Raw genomic sequence first — 14101 nt, forward strand, 5'->3', positions numbered from 1 at the left:
ACTCTCTTATGCTTCTGATCTACACCTCCCCCTCGCCACAGTGGGAAATCGCCTTGCACAGTCATTTCCCAGTCGTCTCTATTTACAGGTTTTCAAAATATTTCTGGTGTGTGATTTCATTCTTTAATTTAAGTGCTTTTCTGTAGCCTGGTTTAAAGAGACACTATCATGCTGAAATTATATGTTGATACAGGTATTAGGAAATCTGATGTTTTAATAGAGCCAAGATTGTTAAAAGTGCAAGTTTAAAAAAAACCATTAAAATTTACATTTTACCATTTATGTTCTCTGTTTACTTTCACCTCATCCCTTTATTTTGGGACAATGAAGCTACAGCTTTCGATTTCTAAACTCTTTAACTTGTTCTTATACATTTACAAGATGCTGTAGTGTTTGGACTGCAAACTCTGGAGGGGATTTTTATTGCCGAAAACAAGCTACTGCTGAGGTGGGAAATAATTTTCACCAGGGGCCACTTAATGAACTTTGGTACATGGTCACTGGCTGGCTCTGGGTCCCATGGAAGGGGTGGGACCTCAGGCAGAAAGGGCAAAGCTGGGTATTTCATGCTATTGATAATACATCTAAATTACTCTTCTGATTTTCATCAGAAAAAACAAGTAGCTGAGAAGTGCAGAGTACCTACTTGCACCATTGGGTGTCACTGTTGGCTATGTAATACCAGTTTACCGTTCTTGCAAATACTACACTACTACAGCATGATTGTGCTCTGAAAATTGACTACCTAAAGAGCATCATTTTTACTCTACAGATCTGGCCCTGTAAATCTTTCAACTCCATTTATTGCTATAGATCTACCCAAATACAACAGGAATTTGAGTTAGACTGTCTTCAGGATTATGCACAACCTACAGCATCATTAGCTAAGTTCCGCTTTTCAGATGCTACCAAATTAACACAACTTGACCCTTGATCTCAGTTTTAATTTGAGAAATTAGTAGCTAGAAAAAATCCACCTTTTGAACTTGTAAACTGATGATTTGATATTAATGAAGGACAATACATATGGAACCCCCACAATGTCAATTTAAGAGTCACTTAACATAGTATGGACACATGCAGAGCTATCCCATCCATAGGACAGATCGGGGTAACTACCCTGTGCTTTGAGTGGGGGGCTGTAAGATGGCTGCCTCAACCATGACATGGATCATGGGATGGTCCTCCATCTTAGCTGCAGCAGCAGGGCCCAGGGAGGCCAGAAGGATTACTAGGGGGCCTGGTGCATGGCAGCAACAGGGGTCAGGATCCCCCTCATTCACCATGGCAAGTGGTGAGAAGTGAAGCGACCCAGCAGTCTGCTCTGCTCTGCCACCATCTCCCAGCCTTCTGCACTCCGCTTCACTGTGGCAGTGGGAAATGGTGTACCTGGCCCTAGCCCTCTCTGTTCTAGTGATATAGGAATCAGGGAAACAGGCTAAGGCCAGGGAGCTCCACTTCCTGCCACTGCTGTGAAGCAGAGCAACCCAGCTGGAGGAATGAGCACTAGGATGGTGCAGACTACTGGATTAATGCCAAGAGGCAACCCCTGTTGCCATCCTACACCAGGTCCCCCAGGTAATTCCCTGGCTTATATCGTTTTGGGGAAAGGGTATAGTAAGGCTGAGAGAGGGTAATGGGGGTAGGAGATGGAGTAGGGGCAGGACAAGGCAGGGAAAAGGCAGGACTTGGGGGCAGGTGTGTTGCCCAGGGCCCCATGCCCCTCTAGGGACAGTCCCATGGGCACACTCCAGTAAACACAATTATTAGTGAGCCAAGGTATCTGTCACTGGGGCACACAGGGCAGAGTTCTATTTGCACCCACTGAGGCCAATATGTTCCAGGTATATAACTGAGAGCCACAGTTAGCAAGGCCACCAGACTTATAAACTCCCAGCAAGGGAAACTCAGTTTGCCATGTGGAGTAACAGCCTACTCTTGAAGGCTACGTCTACACTACATGCTTATTGCACAAGAAGCCTTTTGTACAAGAGTTTTTGTGCAAAATCTTCTTCCACAAGAGCACGTCCACACATCTACACTGCATGGACGTTCTTGCGCAAGGACGGTCTGATAGCCATTCACGAATGGCCATCAGAGCACTTGTGCTTTTTCCCTCTGGAGCGTCCACACTAGCCTTTTGCAAGAACTCTTGTTCTCATAAAAAGAGGTTTACCTATGGCAGAAGAAGCCCTCTGTTCTGCCGTTTTACTCTTGAATTCCTTGCGCAAAAGTGCATTTGAGCTGTGGACATTGTTGTTTTCGTGCAAAAACCTTGCAGTGTCGATTTGGCCCAAGACAGAGAAATACCAGCTCCAACAAGAGACTGGCAACTACTTTAATCTCTGTTTGAATCACTCTGACACACTCATTTCAAAACATATACTTTCCTCTGCCTCTGGTCACAGGTCAGGTGGTTTGCAGCAGTAGAAAATACTACAACTATGAACTTCTTGCTACTAGATTAGCCCCCTTGTTCTCTCATTCTTTTCTAAGGAGTCATCCACTTTTTATTCCTAGAATGAAAATGCAGTGGTACATTTGTCCCAGCTTTTTTCTTTCTCCCAGTAAGGCAAATTTTAACCCCACTAGTGCATCTGCTATTTGCATCACAGGATGCTGTTCATAAGATCCCAGGGTTTTTTTTGGGGGGGGGGTCTCTGAATTCCCCAAACCTAATTGGATTATTTTTTATTCCACCCCTGTAACAATCTGGGTCCAAAGTTATCAGAAGAAACTTCTCACATGGGCTCATCATTAGGGTTCTGCTTTGGGTCAGGGTGTGATGTTTCAAGAATCTGAGGGTATGTCTACACACAATTTTTATTTTGGAAGAAGGATGCAAATTGAGCTGCACATTTGCATACTTCCTCCATTTTTTTTCCGAAAGAGGCTCTTCCGGTATTTACCCACATCTACACACGACCAAATTTTGAAATAAACCCCTATTTCAAAAGACCCCTTATTCCTCCTATAATGAGGTTTACATGGGTCTTTTGAAATAGGGGTTTATTTCAAAATTCGGCCACATGGAGATGTGAGTAAATACCGGAAGAGTGTCATCCAGAAAAAAACCTGGAGGAAGTACGCAAATGCGCAACGCTAGTTGCATCCTTCTCCTAAAATAAAAATTGTGTGACATATCCCCAGACTCTAGAACAGTGGTTCAAACTTTTCGGCATCATGCCCCCATTTTGATTTTTGAGAAACCCTCACACCTCCCTACCTTTTCTTTACCATCATCCAACCCCCCTTTAAACAAAATATTCAATTTGTAATTTAACATTAAAAATAAATACAAAAATTTGGTATCAAAATTATTTAAAATACAAAATATGCACAAATAGTTTTTCTTGGCACAAAAATTTAATACAAATGTAATTTAACATAAGAAATAGCAGAAACAGATCAAATTTAATGTGAAGGACGATGCTGCATTCTCTTCACGAGTTGGGAAATCCTAGATTTGAATGATAAAAGTGTGCAACACAAATCATTTTCGACATCCGGTCGATTTCTTTGTTTTGCTTTTAATGTGACTTAACTTTAAAAGCTTTTTTTCACAGAGGTACGTTGACGAAAATGGAAGAATAATATGTAGCACTTCTTCAACCTTCGAGTACATTGGGAAATATTTTATCCAAAATTCCTCGAAGCTTGTGTTTTCTAAATTATCTTTTGCACTTGAACCATATTTTATTTCAAGTGCTTGTTCTTGCAATACTTCTGGCAATGAATCGACATCAACGTTGAATGGATTTCGTACTAATTTATTAATGGGGTTGCCAGAAAAGTTGTCCGGAAAATAGCGGATGAATTCAGCAGCAAGGCAGTCCAGATGAAACACAGTTTTGTTCTTCACATCCTCTTTACAAACTTCTTGGAAACCTTAATTTTCAGTGAGTGATGAAAATGTCAGAAAAGACAAAAAGTTAGGCATCTGAGCTTGTGTTTGATGTTTCCAAAGCTGGATTTTTTCCATAAATACTTTGATGGCATTGTGGTGCGCTATAATGTTTGCAGCGTTGTTTCCTTGAAGCTTCAAATTGAGGTTGTTCAAAGATTAAAAAATGTCCATGAGACATGCCAGTGAAAGCTGAAACGTTTGGTCCATAAATGCATGATATAACTCTTCTTCTGTTGATTGAGGAGAATTTCCACTTCATCTTTCAGTTCGAATGATCTCAAAAGCAGGTTACCTTTGGAAAGCCATTGTATCTCCATGTGAAACAAAAGAGTTTTATGATCTGCTCCCAAATCTGTGCAAAGAGCATCAAAAAGTCTTGTATTTAAAGCACTGTTCTTCACAAAATTGACAATTTTGATGGCCAAATTCAATGAGTCACATAGGTCATCTGGAAGGGTTTTAGCAGCCAACGCTTGTGTGTGTATGATGCAGTGAGCTGTGATTACGGCTGGATTTTTTTCTTTCACCAACGTCACAAGTCTAGAGCGAGAGCCAAGCATTGCTGGAGCACCATTTATGCATACACCAATCAGTTTTCCCCAGGAAAGTCTATTTTCTTTTAAAAAGTTGGAAATCGTTTTCATAATATCAGGAGCCTTTAATGTGGTCATCAATTCCTTCGAAAAAAGCAGTTCTTCTTTCACATTTCCATTGTTAATTAATTGAACGCAGATAAGCAACTGACAGCATTGTGCTACATCAGTGGTATCATCACACTGAATTGCGAAAAAAGGAGATGCCAACACTGCCTCCACAACTTGAAGTTTAAGATCTTTCGCCAGCTCATCGATGAGATGTTTCACAGAATTGTCAGAAAGTGAAATTTCCGATAGTTTTTTCTTGCTTTCGACATCAAGCACACTATCAGCTGCTTTCAACAAGCAAGGCTTCACAAGAGTTTCTCCGATTATGTGCGCTTTCTTGTCTTTAGTGATGAGCAATGACAGTTCATAAGATGCTTCTACCACTTTGGCCAATGCTTGGTGAAAAGTTCCAGTAGTGTTCAGCTTCGTGAGTTTCAAATTTTGAAGTTTAGCAGCAAAAAACTCTTTTGGTTTCTCTGTCAAACCTCTGTGGTTCTTTGTCAAGTGTCGCTCAAGACGACTAGGTCTCAAGGTGTCATTGCTAAGAACTTTGTGGCATACTACGCATTGAGGATGATCGATCCCATTTTTTTCCATGACAATGAAGCCACACTTAAAGTAGTCTTCATCATACTTCCTTTTCTTAATCACAACCATAATATATTAATTTAAAAAAATCTATAAAATTAATTTTCCCAATTAGAATAAATTGAATGGATGCAAGTTACTTTGATAAGTTATTGCAAACATTTATTTACTAAGTTATTGTAAACATTTATTTACTACTACTATTACATATGGATGTGTGCTGCCTTATATATACCCCACCACCAGTAACTGCGCAAGACTGGCTACCTACTCCCATGATAGAACAATCCCAAACACTTCCGCAAGCATGCTAGAAAGTTCAAAAAAGTTCCATTGCCTGCTACATCATTCTTTGGCCTCCCCACCAACTGAACCAGTACCCCTACATGTTGAAAGGCAATATATATATATATATATATTCGCATTTCATGGTATGAAATTTGAAAAGTAAAATTTTTTTATGGTAGTGTCTCCAATCTTTTTACACCCAAGATCACTTTTTAAATGTCAGGGCAAGCCCCAAGATCCCACCCCTTTCTAGAGGCCCTGCCCTCTCTGTTTCCCTTCTCTCCATCATTTGCTGTCCCCAGCCCTTACTCACTCTCACAGGGTTGAAACAGGATGTGTGGGCTCTGGAGTGGGAATGAGGGATTTGGGGGTGAAAAGGGGTGAAAGGTGCAGGCTCTGGGAGGGAATTTGGGTGCAGGAAGAGGTGGAGAAGAGGCTCAGGAAGGGGGCTCCAGGCTGGAGAGTGTTAGGGTCAGGTGGAGTGTTGGGGTGCAGAGCAAACCACAGGCTTATGGATGTGAGGATGCAGGAGTTCAGGTTGGGGTGTCTGAGGGGCTCAGGGCAGGGGGGTTGGGAGTAAGATGGGCTCAGGACACAAGTTTGCAGTGTGTGGATTGTGCAGTAGTGTTGTTGCTGAAGACTGGGGATGTGAGATGCTTAGGACATGGGGTTCCAGTGTATGATAGGCTCAGGACTGAGGTGTGTCTAGAGCTGCTTCCTGACTGTGAGCTAGCAGCTGTTTGCAATTCTGTCCCCATTCGAGCTTTTTAAATCAATGATTATTCAAGGAGCCAAGCTCCACAGCCCCATGGCTATGTCTACACTTTCAGTTTCTTGCGCGAGAGATATGCAAATGAGGCTAAGTGTGGAATATTGCCGAGCCTCATTTGCATACCTAATGAGCCGCCATTTTTGCAGAAGAGGCTCTTGCACCAGAAGGGGCTGTCTACACTGCCCCTTCTTGAGCAAGAAAAACCCTTTTGCGCAATGCCGCTACGCTGATTATTTTCAGGAATAACTGCATTGAGCAAGAGGGTTTTTCTTGCACAAGAAGGGGCAGTGTAGACAGCCCCTTCTGGCACAAGAGCCTCTTCTGCAAAAATAGTGGCTCATTAGGTATGCAAATGAGGCTCAGGGATATGCCACACAGCCTCATTTGCATATTTCTCATGCAAGAAGCTGTGAGTGTAGACATAGCCCTATTGTTTAGGGGAAATTAACACCTTTTCAAAGTCAGCTCCAAATTAGCTCCTTTTCAAAATGGCTCTGGGGCTTGTCTGTATCCCTGGAAAGAGGGATTAAGAAAAACCGACCTGGGGAAGCCACGGCGCAAAACAAACAGTTAAAGATGAAGTTTGGGTGAGGTAATGCCAGCGTGGGCTCTTTCTTGGGGGGCTGGGTCATCTCACACACACCCTGGAATTTCTTCACCCTCCCATACTCTAGAGCCACCTGTAGGTCTTCTGCCTCCAGCTGAAGAGTATCTAAGCCCAACCCTTTGCAGGGCAACAAACACTCAAACCAACATCCAAAGTTTCTCAACAAATCTACCCTTCTTTGGGCTCTGTCTTCAATCTTCTTATTCCTGCAGCCCCATGTCTTATTAAATGCCAGAAGAAAGTCTTTCTGAGATGTATGGTTTGCCTATAAACCCAGTTCCCTTTAGTATCACTGAATGCCTCTAAGCTCTTCTCTTCTAGCTGAGAAGCAATTCACTAATTATTGCTGTCTGTATTGAAGCTCAGGTGTTATTCATAAAGCTTGTCTTTCTCACAAGCAGAAGTTGGTACAATAAGCTATTATCTCACTGCCTTGTATCTGTCAATTAATTATGGCTCAGGTGTAATAGATGTGACTAATAATGCCTTCCCATCACAGTGACACATACAAAAATTCTTCACATCACTACTAAATCTATTCAGCTTAAATCCTTCCCTGTACAACACCAACCAAACCCTGGTTTGTGTGAGTGCTATTTCTATAAGGGCTTGAGGGAAGCTCTCACTTGCATGCCCTCTCACATATCAGAGGGTCAGGTTAGTCTGGTGGTGCTAAACCTGGAGGTTGTGTCTACATTAGCGTGATCTTGTGCAAAAGCAGTTGCTTTTGCGCAGAAACTTGTTGCCGGTCTACACTGGCTGCGAGTTCTTGCGCAAGAACACTGATGTTCTAACGTATGAAATCAGTGCTTCTTGCACAAGAACTCTGATGCTCCCACTCAGGAATAAGCCCTCTTGCGCAACTGTTCTAGCAGAAGAGGCCAGTGTAGACAGGCAACATGAATTACTAGCGCAAGAAAGCCCTATGGTTAAAATGGCCACCAGAGCTTTCTTGCGCAAGATGCGTTTACACTGGCATGGATGCTCTTGCACAAAAGCACATCTCTTGCACAAAAGCACATGCCAATGTAGACGCTCTCTTCTGGAAGAGTTTTTGCACAAGAACTCTTCCGCAAAAGAGGTTTTGCGCAAGATCGTGCCAGTGTAGATGTAGGCGGAGGTTGCGGTAGCCTTTGTGTCCCTAGAAGGTCCCTCTCTGAGGGATAGAGAAGAGAATCTGAGGAGATGTGTCCTTGAGAGGGGGAACTTGCATTCTAAATTAGCCATAATAGAACTAATGATGAATTCTGCCCTGTAACTCCCCCTTGCAGTTTTAATATGGAGCAAAAATAATGTCAAATTACTTGTGATATTGTGGGCTTTTTAGATCAAAGTTAATTATTTGATTCAGGGTTCAGTTGTTTCATTTGTGATTTACTAATTAGAATAGCCCTCTGCAAGCTATTGCAAAGCTGGAAGTGTAAAACAAGTGAATAATTAAATATAGTTCCAAAGTCAAAAGACTGCACACTAGAGGAGCTGACATTAAAGTGTCTTAAATTAATTAATATTTTTGACTTAACTCTTAATTGATAATTGGTCTCTTCACTAACAAAAAGCGGAGTTTCAAAAGAGCAGAATCTCATTCCCTGTAGTTCTTTCTTCAGGAATCTCGGCCATTTCCTGGATTGTGGATGCCTGAGGAGTTCTCAGGAAAGCATTGTTCTCATTTATTTTGACTAAAAACATTTTCTTGATTTATGGCAACTTTAAAATATGTTCAACTGTTTGCTGAAGAATTAAAAGGCAGTGAGAGGTTTGTGGGATTTCTTTAGGAGGTGGACAAGAGGGAATTTTGTTTCATACTTGTGTCTCAACTTGGGCTGCCTGTTTTTAAATGATGAAAATGGTATTGAGACAACCACTGTGGGAGGGGATGCAATCCAACATTGCTCATGCTGGCTCTTGGTAGAAAATCAGTTTTATTTCCTGATTTATATGTTAATGCAGGGCTGATTCAAGCACACTCATGGCTCACTAAGAAGCAACTCAGGTGAGCCCCTTCTTTCTATGTAGCAAACTTCTTGAAGAACAAGTCATGCCAAACTAATCTGATAGCTTTCTTTGATAAGATAACGAGCCTTGTGGATAAGGGAGAAGCGGTGGATGTCATATACCTAGACTTTAGTAAGGCATTAGATACGGTCTTGCATGATATTCTTATTGATAAACTAGGCAAATATAACTTAGATAGGGCCACGATAAGGTGGGTGCATAATTGGCTGGATAACCGTAGTCAGAGAGTTGTTGTTAACGGTTCTAAATCCTGCTGGAAAGGGATAACAAGTGGAGTTCCTCAAGGGTCTGTTTTGGGACCCGTACTGTTCAATATCTTCATCAATGATGTAGATATTGGGATAGAGAGTACACTTATTAAGTTTGCAGATGATACCAAACTGGGTGCGGTTGCGACTTCTTTGGAGGATAGAGACATAATTCAAAATGACCTTAGCAAGTTAGAGAAATGGTCAGAGGTAAACAGGATGAGGTTTAATAAAGAGAAATGCAAAGTGCTCCACTTAGGAAGGAACAATCAGTTCCATACATACAAGATGGGAAGCGACTGTCTAGGAAGGAGCATGGCGGAAAGAGATCTAGGGGTCATAGTGGACCACAAGTTGAATATGAGTCAACAGTGTGATGCTGTTGCAAAAAAAGCAAATATGATTCTAGGTTGTATCAACAGGTGTGTTGTAAGCAAAACTCGTGAAGTCATTCTGCCACTCTACTCTGCGCTAGTTAGGCCTCAGCTGGAGTACTGTGTCCAGTTCTGGGTGCCACATTTCAAGAAAGATGTGGAGAAATTGGAAAGGGTACAGAGAAGAGCGACAAGAATGATTAAAGGTTTAGAGAACATGACCTATGAAGCCAGGCTTCATGAACTGGGCTTGTTTAGTTTGGAAAAAAGAAGATTAAGGGGGGACATGATAGCGGTTTTCAAATATCTAAAAGGGTGTCACAAGGAGGAAGGCGAAAATTTGTTCCTCTTGGTTTCTGAGGACAGGACAAGGAGTAATGGGCTTAAAGTGCAGCAGGGGAGGTTTAGATTGGACATTAGGAAAAAATTCCTAACTGTCAGGGTGGTCAAATATTGGAATAAATTGCCAAGGGAGGTGGTGGAATCTCCCTCTCTGGAGATATTTAAGAACAGGTTGGATAGACATCTGTTAGGGATGGTGTAGACGGAGCTTGGTCCTGCCTTGAGGGTGGGGGGCTGGACTCGATGACCTCTTGAGGTCCCTTCCAGTCCTATTATTCTTTGATTCCAAATGGTGGGTTGTCATTCAAACTGTGTGTTGGCTAAAGTAAAAAGCTACTCTATTGGGTGTGGAATGGACTGGTGGGGAAGCTGAGAGAAGGACAGGGGAGAGAGTTGTGGAAAAATGTGACACTCAGGAAGCTGTGGGGTTGCAGGTACAGGGCAATGCGGGGAGAAGGGAGAAAGCAGCAGGCAGCTCTAAGACAGGGCAGTGCCAGAATCGAGGGAAGGGAGCTGCCACAATAAGGCAACAGATGCCTCCCCTCTGAGGGGGCAGAAGTGACAGAGGGGCCCCAGAGAGAATCTCCTCACCTGTGGCAAGAGCCACGTGGGCAGAGGTGGGCTCAAATCATGAAGTTGTTGAGGTCAGCTGCTGTCAGGAAGGCTGAGGAGGAGCAAAGAGGGGTCACAGAAAAAGCTCTATGAAGTCAAGAGGTGGATGGCAAGGGAGGGAGAGTGTAAAGGAAGCTCTGGTCACTGGCAGTGGGTTTGCCTTGCCAGAGAAAGCCTCATTTGGGGCCAGTAAAGCAGCTCCGTGAGAGAGACGAGAACAGCTCAGGGCAGTAACCTGCTGCTCTGTTCCATCACTGCATTCTCAAGAGAAAGGGGGCCTAGAACAAGCTAAACCAGGGGCTCCTGTCAGAAAGGGTCTGTTAAAAGGCCCTGGTTTGCTGGGAGCAGCCAACAGGAGGGGGTGAAAAGACTCCTCTTCCAAGGGCTATAATAGGAGCATCAGGTAAGGCACCTGGAAGACAGGAGGAGCAGCCTCCTCCCAGATAGTAATGTAATGCGTCTTTCTCTTCAACCTTTTTTTCCTCTTAAATCTTCATTTTCTTTCCCTCCCCCACTGGTTGTGTGGAGGTGGGAGGGAGGCTGGTGCTGGTGCCACAAAGCTGGGAAGTGATGAAATCATGGCCTGGCCAGATGGGTTTGAATTCCTGAGATACAGCGAGAGATTCAGCTCCACTTGCTCACACTTTCCCTTTACATGAGAGGAGGGGAGGAGCAAGAGCAGAACACTTTCTCTCTGCCTCCCTGTGAGGAGTCCTGCCCAGCCCAGGTGCAGCCTGTCACCAGCAGGTCTGTAGCTTCTGACCCCCAGTCTAGTACTGATCCCAGAGGATCTAACAATATAACCAATTCTTCAGACTATGTTAATCTCCCTGTTGTTTCCCTACAACTGACTTGTTAATGGCATGTGTACAATTTCCTGTAGAGACCACATGAAGGTCAAGCTTCATGAAAAAAGCTGACACACTCATACTTCTAAAATCTGAAACAGAACTAACAATTGCTCACCTCTGCTGATGCTGGAGAAACTCCCGGCTGCATGATCCAGAGAACAAGACTTCCTACTGGCATGCAGACTTCTGACATTTCTATTACTAGTCACTGGGACTTTATCTACACAGCAGGTTTTTTGCACAAGAAGCCTTTTGCGGAAGAGATCTTGCACAAGAAATGTTTGCAGAGAAGTGCATCCAGACTTTAAAGCGCATTGCAAAAGCAATGTGCTTTTGCGCAAGAGAGCGTCCACACTGAATGGAAAGTCTTAGAATGGCCATCAGAGCACCTGTGCTTTTGCTGATAGGGATTTCTTGCACAAAACCCCCTCCAGAGAGTCCACATCTGCCTTTTTGCACAAGAGCTGTAGCACAAAAAGGAGTTATTCCTCGTGGGGAGAGGAGTAACTCTAAAAGCAAAAGTCCTCTGTTCTGCCGATTTACTTATGCAAAAATAAATTTGAGATGTGGACGCTCTGCCGGTTTTTGTGCAAAACTGGCCATTTTTGTGCAAAAACCTTGGGCTGTGTCTACACTGGCACAATCTTGTGCAAAAGCAGCCGCTCTTGCACAAAAACTTGCTGCCTGTCAACACTGGCTGCGTGTTCTTGCCCAAGTAAACTGACTTTTAATGTATGAAATCAGGGCTTCTTGCGCAGGAACTCTGATGCTCCCGCTCAGGAATAAGCCCTTTTGCGCAACTATTCTTGTGCAAGAGGCCAGTGTAGACAGGCAACTTGAATATCTTGTGCAAGAAAGCCCTATGGTTAAAATGGCCGTCAAAGCTTTCTTGCACAAGAGAGCATCTACACTGGCATGAAGAGGAAGTCCACCACATCCAGCTGTTTTCTGCTAAAGAAATTCACTTACTGGATAAGCCTTGTCTAAAGGGATTGTGTGGTCCTGTCTCTGCTCTTTGCTTTGGCCCCACCCAGAGAAGAACTAGTGTAAGTGCATGTCTGGGAGAGGGTTGTGAGTAGGGCATACCTAATTATGAGATTTAGTAGTGGGTATGCTTCCCTTGCTTTCAGAGGAGCTCAGGAAGAAATTCTCACCGTGTTGCTCTGGTTTGATGCAGCTTTGCAGTTCCCATTATGCTGGGTTATGGCTAATACATACATTTTGGTACCTATATTTTCTGGAAGGCCCAATCATGGCAATTTTAGATCTCCCTCAATCATGGGTCTCAAATTCCCAGTCTCTGGGTCATCTATGGCACAAGCACTTCCCCCAATCTAGTCTCCCAAATCATTTAGAGAAATTATTTAGTCAGGCCCACACAGCTGCTGGCCTGAGGGTTGTGGGCTGGTGGTGCACAGCTCCTACCAGCCACATCTATAGTCCCAGCCACAGAGGGTGCCACTCGGCCCGGGAAGCCACACTGGTTGTGTTCACCATGATGCAAACCGTGCTGGCTAGAGTGCCGCCTGAGCTGGTGTGCTTCCGCAGACAGCAGGGTGGGGCCCACGGGTTCCACTTTTAGCTACTTGGGGCAAGAGTGGGAATCTCAGTGTGAGGACATAGATGTTAGCTGAGGGAGTTTAGGTGGGTGGGTGGGAGGGAAGCAATCAGGATCCCAGTGGGAAGGTGCAGATGTTAGCAGGGAAGAGGCAATCCCAGCAGGAGGATATGAGTGTCAGGGTGAAGACTCAGTGTCAGATCTTTTGTAGGATCCTGGTCCTGTCTGGACACTGGGGGGAGACACATGTACTGTATTGTCAACCCCAAGAGTTCAAAACTCATGAATCAGCCTCCTGCAAAAAATGAGTAGCTTCTTGAAATTACAGATAAAAATACACTTGGGAATCTTTTAATTTGGCGTCTGGTGTTTGAGGTCTTTGGTTGAACTCAGGGCACATTTTCTAGCATTTCTCCACAAACCATGAGGCCTAAAGGGTTTTTTTGTTTTTGTTTTAAGGGAAAAAAAAAGAAAAAGAAGGCTGTGATTCTCTTCTAATACCATGTACCAAACAACAAGCATATCTACTAAGTCAGAGTGATCACAGTTGATAGGGGTGCATGAGGCAGTAGGTGGTGAAGTTCCCAGATCTGGCTTAATTCTAATAATGTGGCTGGGACTTTCCAGAAAATGTAAGAAAGCCTCAATAATCAAGAGACTTGTGATCAGATCTGGAGAGTTGGCATCACTGATATCTAGTCAATTTAATAAAACGGGTTAATAGTTTCACAGCTTACACCACAGGGTTTGTGGCATGTAAGTTGCTCTAGCCCTGCTGCACTGGTGGGGGTGGTGACAGGTGCCTCTGGCAAGTTTTAAATTTCCCAAGGGCAGCAGGTGGGGAGAAAGTGCGTTGGTCAGCAGGCAGAGCCAGGAGTTACACACAGGGGAAGGGGATGCATGGAGACCCCTATCCCCTTGTAGCTCTACCAAAGGGGAGGTGCCCCCTCTAGGAGGGTTTGAGGAGTGGCACTGGCCCTAAGAAAACTGAGTTTGAAACCCCTACCCTAAATTCTATGCTGCCCATGCAAAAATATACAGAAATACCCAGAAGCATAAGTTGTCCATAAATGTCTTATTTTCAGAACTGGTTTTTGAGTTGTCTTGTCTTTTGCATTGCTGTGACAGCGTGTAGACTCAGATTTTTCTTGCTGGAAGTAGAAACATGATATCAGAGGCAGCACATTTTATTCATGCTATTGCAGACTCAAACTGTTCAAAGATCCAAGAAACAGACTGATGAGGTTGATAACTGAAGAACTTGTGACTAGAGTACACGGTGTATAATACAAAA

The 14101-nt window shown here is 43.6% G+C and overlaps 1 pseudogene; it reads right to left on the bottom strand.

Annotated features, from left to right (window-relative positions):
* Positions 1-3414: 3414 nt before the first annotated feature.
* LOC102463536 (SCAN domain-containing protein 3-like) lies at positions 3415-5208 on the bottom strand (annotated as a pseudogene).
* Positions 5209-14101: the final 8893 nt, after the last annotated feature.

Source organism: Pelodiscus sinensis, chromosome 2, assembly GCF_052426305.1.
Source record: "Pelodiscus sinensis isolate ZL-2025 chromosome 2, ASM5242630v1, whole genome shotgun sequence".
Taxonomy (NCBI): Eukaryota; Metazoa; Chordata; order Testudines; family Trionychidae; genus Pelodiscus; species Pelodiscus sinensis.